The sequence below is a fragment of the Panthera tigris genome, chromosome B1 (assembly GCF_018350195.1).
Source record: "Panthera tigris isolate Pti1 chromosome B1, P.tigris_Pti1_mat1.1, whole genome shotgun sequence".
In the NCBI taxonomy this organism is placed as follows: domain Eukaryota; kingdom Metazoa; phylum Chordata; class Mammalia; order Carnivora; family Felidae; genus Panthera; species Panthera tigris.
Window position 1 is genome coordinate 155,268,280 of NC_056663.1, and position 8,760 is coordinate 155,277,039.

General features: G+C 34.2%; 1 long non-coding RNA gene across 1 annotated transcript; it reads right to left on the bottom strand.

The window, feature by feature from the left end:
- Nucleotides 1-6,753: 6,753 nt before the first annotated feature.
- LOC122237730 lies at nucleotides 6,754-8,093 on the bottom strand. Its single transcript, XR_006216350.1, has 3 exons — nucleotides 7,862-8,093; nucleotides 7,455-7,508; nucleotides 6,754-6,830 (listed from the first exon to the last, which is right to left on the bottom strand). It is a non-coding gene; the product is annotated as an uncharacterized LOC122237730 (long non-coding RNA).
- Nucleotides 8,094-8,760: the final 667 nt, after the last annotated feature.

Sequence of the window (8,760 nt, forward strand, 5' to 3'; positions counted from 1 at the left end):
AAGGAGAAGAAAAAGAAAAGGGGGCAGAAATTTTGAAGAAATAATATCTGGAAACTTCCCAAATCTAGGGAAGGAAACAGAAATATAGATTTCCAAACATAAAATCAACAAGGAAACAGGGGCTTTGATACATTGGACCAGATAAATCTAACAGATATTTTTCAGAACATTAGCCTAAAACAGTGGAATACACATTCATTTCAAGTGCACATGGAACATTCTCCAGAGTAGATCACATGTTATGCCACAAAACAAGTTGTAACAAATTCAGAAAGATTGAAGACAAATCATGCATCTTGTCAGACCACAACAATATAAAAATAGAAGTCAATGCCCCCCCGCCAAAAAAAAAGAATCTGGAAAGAGCACAAATGCATGGAGGTCAAATGACATGCTACTAAGCAACGAATGAGTCAATCAAGAAATTAAAGAGGAAACCTAAAATTATGTGAAGACAATGAAAATTAAAACCCAATGGTCCCAAATCTTTGGGATGTAGCAAAAGGTGTTTTAGAGGGAAGTTTATAGCAATCCAAGCCTAACAAGAAGCAAAAAAAAACCCCAAAATACAAAAACTGAAAAACAAAACAAAAAAACCCTCAAAAAAATCCAACTTTGCAGCTAAAGAAGGTAGAAAAAGAAGAATAAACAAATATCAAAACCAATGGTAGGAAGAAAATACTAAATATTAGAGAAAAATTTAATGAAATAGAAACTAAAAACAAAAACCCAATAGAACAGATCAATGAAACCAGGACCTGGTTCATTGAAAAGACCAACTAAATTGATGAGCCTTTAGCCAGGCTCATTAAAAAAAAAGACTCAAATCAGAAATTAAAGGCAAGAAATAACAACAAACAACACAGAAACACAAATGACTTTAAGAGCATATTATGAAAAATTTTATGCCAACATACTGAAATTGCTAAATTTCTGGAAACATAACCTCCTAAAACTGAATCAGGAAGTAGATTTTTGGAACAGACTGATTAGCAGCAATGAAATTCAATCAGTAACAAAAAAAAATCCCAAGAAACAATAGTCCAGGGCCAGACAGCTTCACAGGTGGATTCTACTGAATATTTAAAGATTTAATACTGATACTCCTGAAACTATTTAAAAAAAATAGAAGAGGAAGGAAAGCTTCCAAATTCATTCCATGAGGCAAAGATTAACCTGGTACCAAAACCAGATAAAGATGCTACAAAAAAAGTGATCTAGGCCAATATCTCTGATGAACATAAATGCAAATATCCACAACAAAATATCAGAAAAGAATCCAATAATACATTAAAAAATTTCATTTGCCACTATCAAGTGGGATTTATTCCTAGGATGCAATGGTGGGTCAATATTCACAAATCAATCAATGTGATACATCACATCAACAAGAGAAAAGATAAAAACCATGTGATCATGTCAATAGATGCAGAAAAAGCATTTGACAAAGTACAATATTTATTTATGATGAAAAGGCTCAACGGAGTTTTAGAGCGACTATACCTCAATATAATAAAGACCACATATGAAAAACGGACAGCTAACATTATATTCAATGGGGAAACCTCAGTGCTTTTCCACTAAGATCAGGAACATGGGATGAGTGTCCACTCTCACCACTTTTATTCAACAAAATGCTAGAAGTCCTAGCCACAGCAATTAGACAAGAAAAAATAGATAAAAGGCATTCAAATTGGTAAGGAAGAAGTTAAACTTTTACTATTTGCAGACATAATACTATATATAGAATACTATATATAGAATATATATTCTATATATAGAAAATCATAAAGACTTCAACAAAAAAACTACTAGAACTGATAATTCAGTGATGTCACAAAATAAGAAAATGAATCATAGAAATCTGTTGCATTCCTATACAATAATAATGAAACAGAAGAAATGGAAATTATGAAGACTATACAATTTACAATAGCATAAAAAAGAATAAAATACCTAGAAATAAACTTAACCAAGGAGGTGACAGACCTATACTGTGAAAACTCTAAAACAAAAATGAAGGAAATTGAAGACAACACAAAAGGGAAGATATTTAGTGCTCATGGATTGGAAGAACAAATATTTTTTAAATGCCCTACTACATAAAGAAGCCTACAGATTTAATGTAATCCCTATCAAATTCCAACAACATTTTTTTACAGAACTATAACAACTAATCATAAAACTTATGTGGAACTACAAAAGACCCCAAATAGCCAAAGACATCATGAAAAAGAAGAACAAAGCTGGAGGTATCAACCCCAGATTTCAAGATATGCTATAAAGCTGTTGTAATTAAAACAATACAGTACTGGCACTAAAATAGATGTATAGATCAGTGGAAAAGGATAAGAAGCCCAGAAATAAACTCACAATTATGTGGACAATTAATCTTTGACAAAGGAGGCAAGAATACATAATAGGAAAAAGGCAATCTGTTCAACAAATGGTGTTGGAATGTTGCACAGCAACATGCAAAAGAATAAAACTGGACCACTATCTTACACTATACACAAAAATGAACTCAAAATCGGTTAAAGACCTAAATGTGAGGACTGAAACCATAAAAGGCTTAGAATTACTGCACAGGCAGTAATTTCTCTGACATCAGCCATAGCAACATTTTTCTAGATGCCTCCTGAGGCAAGGGAAACAAAAGCAAGATTAAACTGTTGGGACTACATCAAAATAAAGATCTTCTTCACAGCAAAAGAAATAATTAATAAGACTACAAGACAAACTATTGAATTGGAGAAGATATTTGCAAATGACATAGGCAATAAAGGGTTACAACCCAATACAAAAAGAACAAATAATTCAGTTTAAACATGGGAAGAAGACATGAACAGACATTTCTCTAAAGAAGACATACAGATGGCCAACAGACAAATGAAGATTCAGTATCACCCACAATCAGGAAAATGCAAATCAAAACCACAATGAGATACACTTTACATCTGTCAAAATGGCTAAAATAAAAAACACAAGAAACAGTGGCTGTTGGTAAGAATGTGGAGAAAAATTAACTCTTGTGCACTATTGGTTGACGCGAAACTGCGGCCACTGTATGGAAGTTCCTCAAAAAATTAAAAATTGTATTACCATATGATCCAGTAATTCCACTACTGGGTATTTATCCAAAGAAATGAAAACACTAATTAAAAAAGTTTTGCACCCCATGTATTTATTACAGCATTATTATTTACAATAGTCAAATCACATAAGTAGTCTAAATGCCCAATAGATGAATAAAGAAATGGTATATATACAATGGAGCATTTATTCAGCCATAAAAAAAGGATGAAATCTTGGCATTTGCAATAACATGGATGAACCTAGATAGTATAATGTAAGTGAAATAAGTCTGTGAGAGAAAGACAAATGCAATATGATTTCACCCACGTGCAGAATTTTAAAAAAGAAAAGAAAAAAGTGACAAACCAAAAAAGCAGACTCTTAACTATAGGGGAAAGAACCTGTGGTTACCAGAGGGGAGGTGGGTAGGGAGAAGGGTGAAATAGTTGATGGGGGGTTAAGAGTACATTTATCATGATGAACACTAAGTAATATACAGAATTGTTCTAATCACTGTATTGTATACCTGAAACTAATATAACACCATATGTTATCTATACTGGAATTAAAATTTAAAAAAGATCAGGATAGTTTTTATGTATGTAAGTAATGATTTATGTACATTTTATGTACATTTTCTTCCCTTAAAATCTGTGTTAAATTTCAATCTAAATTCATACTACAATATCCACTATATAAACAACTTTTCAATTTCATAGCCCTTTCTTCTTTTATATGCAAATTGATTTGTTATAGAATAATTGGATTAATTTTGCAACCAGGGAAATCAGTATTTTTTTTTTCCATTTGTTGTCAGGCAATGTAAAAAGAAAATAAGTTTAATGAGGTATCCTAGATTGGAAATCTATTTACAACCTTTGAGTTTCCATTACTACTACCATACTGGCTATCTTGATAGTGAAATCAGTCAGTGTTCAATTATCCATTTTGGAGGCAACCTCAGCATCTTAAGAAATCTACTTTTCCAAAGCTATGTCAGTAAATAACTTCTCTGAGATGGATGTGTCAGTAAATTAAAAAAGTAAAGTAAAAGTTAAATTGGCTTAATGCTTTTTCCTAGTGTCCAGTGTGCACTATAATATAAATGTAATTTTTTTTACTTTTTATTTTTAGAGAGAGTGAAAAGAGCATGAACAGGAGAGAGGTGGAGGAAGGGAGGGAAGGAGGGATGGAGGGATGGAGGGAGGGAGGGAGGGAGGGAGGGAAGGAGAGAGAGAGAGAGAGAGAGAGAGAGAGAGAGAGAGAGAGAGAGAGAGAGAATCTTAAGCAGGCGAGCTCCACATGAGGCCTGATCCCACAACCCTGGCATCATGACCTAAGCCAAAATCAATACTTGGATGCTCAACTGACTGAGCCACTCAGGTGCCCCTAAAAGTGTAATTTTAAAATTAGAATTCTGAGAAAGAATTGGAGGTTGGAACCTAGAGACAAATTAGTTTTATGCATCATTATATTGATGCTAATATCTTCCTCACAATGATACTATGCAATAGTTTTCCTACTTTAGTAGATGAAGAAACAGAAGCAGAGAAAAATCAACATATGCAGGACACTCTTAATACCATATGGCAAGAGATTGCTCATATTGGCCTCTCTTTCTCCCATGTAGTAAAGAGACTGGCAGGGCCTGTCCTTGGAGCTCTTTATTGTGTGCAAGAATCTACATTTACTGGGCTTGCTGAAGATGTCGAACAAAGATCCATGTGAACAACATAAGGGGCTCACTGGACAAGGCACACCAAATTCTGGTTTTATGTCCATTCTTAACTGTTTTTGTTTTGTTTTGTTTTGTTTTTGTTTTTTTTTTTTTTTTTGCCTTGTTCTAGGGGCCAGGTCTATATAGGTCTGGTGGAGGGACCAAATAATCTGCATAACTGTTTAGGACTGGTTGACTGGAAGCAAATGACATCATACAAATGATACCAATGATAGCTAGCATTGTGATAATTAATAATAACAACAGGTAAAATCTCACAAGGTTTTCAGAAGCTGAGTTACAAAATAATAACTGATATGTATAGGATTAGGACTTACAAAACAGTTCCTAAATTCATGATGTGCTTTATTAGGCAACATTATTTAGTATTTTTTAAAATTTGTCTTAACTTTAAAGACGGAGAAACAAGATTTTCAGAAGCTGAGTCACATAGCCAGAACTTGGTAGAACAATGTCTTTTAGTTCCAAACTCTTGGTAAAAAGGGTAAAAAGTCTCCTTAAGACTTACCGGCTTAAAACAGCATGGTTGCCTTGGAGGTGAGAAATTCTGATTGGATTCAGTTGGGTGGTTATTCTTCTGATTGTGGCCAGGCTTACTCAAGCATTTGCAGTCAATTACTGGTCACCTAGATGTCACAGCTCTGAGGGTTGGCTAGCTATCAGCCTAGGTGTACGATAAGACAGGGGCATACTCTGTATCACCCAGAAAGGTTCCAAAATCAGAAAAACAAGGAAAATCCCAATGTTCAATCACTTTTTAAGTCTTTTCTTGTGTCTCCTGGCTTTTGCTTATTTGGTAAAAGAAAGTAACATGCCCAAATCTAGTGTCAGTGTGTGAGGGGACCTCCTGAGGGCATTGATACAGAGAAATATGAACAAATTTGAGGCCATTATTGCAATAATCTACCGTAGTTACTTAAAAGAGAAAGCCCCTCCATTATAATAGGCTCTACTAATTTTATTGCTTTCTGAGGAAATATTGATTCAAAAAGGAATGAAGAACAAATCTTTCAAAGGTTATGAAGGGAGTGAGATGTGTAGTAATGGACTCTAAAGTCTTGAGCAACAAATTTCAAATATGTTGACTAGAATGTTGGTCTTGGGAACTGGGCCTCACAAAGATGGAATTTGTCATAAAAATGTTTAGAAAATACTCATATGTCCACCCCATTTTAGTCCTGAGAATGTGTGATGGTTAGTTTTCTTTGTCAACTTGACTGAACCATAGGATGCACCGACATTTGATCAAACACTATTTGGTGTGCACCTGTGAGTATGTGTCTGGATATGATTAGTGTTGGAATAAGTATCCTGAATAAAGCAGATAACCCACCTCAGTGTGGGTGAGCCTCATCCAATTAACTGGGCACTTATCATCCAACTAACCTGAATGGAACAAAAGAGCTAAAAGGGAACTCCTGCAGTCTTTCTGAGCGGGGACATGGATTTTTCTGCTGCCTTTGGACTCAGAGAAACTGACTCTTTTTAGGTCTTAAACCTGTTGGCTTTTGGACTAGAACTTACACCATTGATTTACCTGGTTTTCAGAGTTTTGGAATCAGAAGTTGATTGGAATTGCACCCTCAGTTCTTTTGACTCTGGATCTTGGGTCTTCACAGCATCTATAGTATGTGAACCAATTCTTTATTCTCATGCTCTTTACTTCTGTGTATCTCTCTCATTCTCTGTCTCTCTCTCTCTCTCTTTCTCTCTCTCTCTCTCTCTCTCTCACACACACACACACACACACACACACACACACACACACACACACACATGCCCCTCTTCTATTGATTCTTGTTCTCTGTAGAACCTGGAATAATACAGTATGTTATACATTGACATACTAACATACTAATGACGTTAAGATTGTCTGGAGTGAAACATATAAATTATTCTTTTAATATAAAAAGTTTCAGAATGAGTAGAAAAGTCTTGATTCAGGTCTTGGTTATGCTACAAACTGTGACTTTCAACATTTATGTGAAGGCTCTTAGATAAATTTCTGATTCGTCATCTGTAAAATGGAAAGATTGAGAAAGTACTTCTAAAGCTATTCTCATGCTAAATTTTCTCTAGAAAATACTTAAAGAAATTATAGCCATTAAAATTAAAATTACCACACTTAAATGACTACTTGAATTTAATACATTTTTAAAACCAGAGAACCCTTTATAGTATAATATCTATTAATATTCTGAGAAATTAATGTTCCAGTGAATATATTTTATTAAATGTATTTACAGAAGTAGAAAGACAAGGAAAATGATAACTTAAAAAACTTGTGTTGGCATGGTGAAACTTTGACCTGCACACACAATTTGGCTGTGTGTGTGTGGGGGGGGGGGATATGTTTGAGGTCAAAATGAAATGGCAGAATATGTTCATTTTAGACACAGATGTTTCTAAGCAAAAGCAACAGAACAGAGGTTTCAACAGGAGAATTCTCGTTACATTTTTTGAGAAACAATGATTACTGGATATCTTGGAGGAAACTTTGTATAGTAGGAAGATAATATAAATAATAGTAAAAACAGTATCATACACTTCTCAATCACCATTCAGTTTCAGAGTACTTTCATATCTATAACTTCATTTGAAAAATGATTCATGGACCAAAAAAAAAAAAAAAAAAGAATACCTTTGATTCAGCCATATAGTTGTGTAGACCGCTAGAAGGTTTTGGGTAGATAAACTACAAAGGAAGCAGAAAGAGGTTTTCTCATTTTGGTAAAAGGTCATGGACACCTTGTTCTTACAGAGAGTAAAAACACAGCCTGGCAAATGGTAAATAGCGTTGACAAAACCGATTACACTAGAATGTAAAAAGTAAAACTGTGGTTTCTGCCTGAATTGTTTTTCAGTCACTGCTACTAACTAGACATTGCATTTGAAAAATATTTCTCTAATCCAGCAAATCTCAAAAAAAAAAAAAAAAAAAGAAACCTTGAGATGTCTTTGTGAAATTTTTTTTTAAAGGGGACATATTTATTCCTCTTAATACCCCTTCCCAGTAAAGCATATTTTATGAGCAACAGATGATCTCACATATATATCAAAATGTGATGACTCTAATACTCCTACTTCTTCTCCAGTTGGCTTATAATTAATATAGGCTTCTGTTATCCTGCTCATTCTTTTGCTCTGTGTGACCTATTAGCACAATGAAAAGGCAGCCGAAAACTTTTCTAGCTGTTACGTTAAGGACCATAAAAAAGTTCCACTATTTTTCTAACTGAAAATAGGACACATACTACTTCTTAAACTATCTGATCTTAAAAGTAAAAACAATATGCAGAAACACAGATGTTTTTGTATACAAATTTTCAGTGAGTAGTAAAAGTGTGACTAGTATAAATGATGTTTACTTTTGATCTCTATAGTTACATTGTCTACCTCATAATCACAGACTAGACCTCATGTAGAATAATTATTTCCTACCTTCATAAAGGCTCCTGGCAAAATGTTAGTTAAAAGATGAATCCCTTGGGGTGCCTGGGTGGCTCAGTCAGTTAAGTATCCGACTTTTGGCTCAGATTATGATTTCATGGTTCGTCAGTTCAAGACCCATGTTGGGCTCTGTGCTGACAGCTCAGAGCCCAGAGACTGATTTACATTCATTCATTCATTCTCTCTCTCTCTCTCTCTCTCTCTCTCTCTCTCTCTCTCTCTCAGAAATAAATTAACATTAAAAAAAAGATGAATCCCTTATGCACTGAAAATCTTTACTGGGACAATAAATTAATTTGAATACCATATTGAGAAGGAAAACAATGGAGCTTTATTAAAACAAAAGAAAAATTGTCTTTAGAATTTTGCAATATAAAGCTTAATATTTAGTCACCTCTTTCCCAGACACATTTTCTTAATTCACTCTGCGACTACTCTCTCCATAGATTACAGTATCTATTTCGAATCCTACTTCCTTTGTGAAACTTTTCCTATAG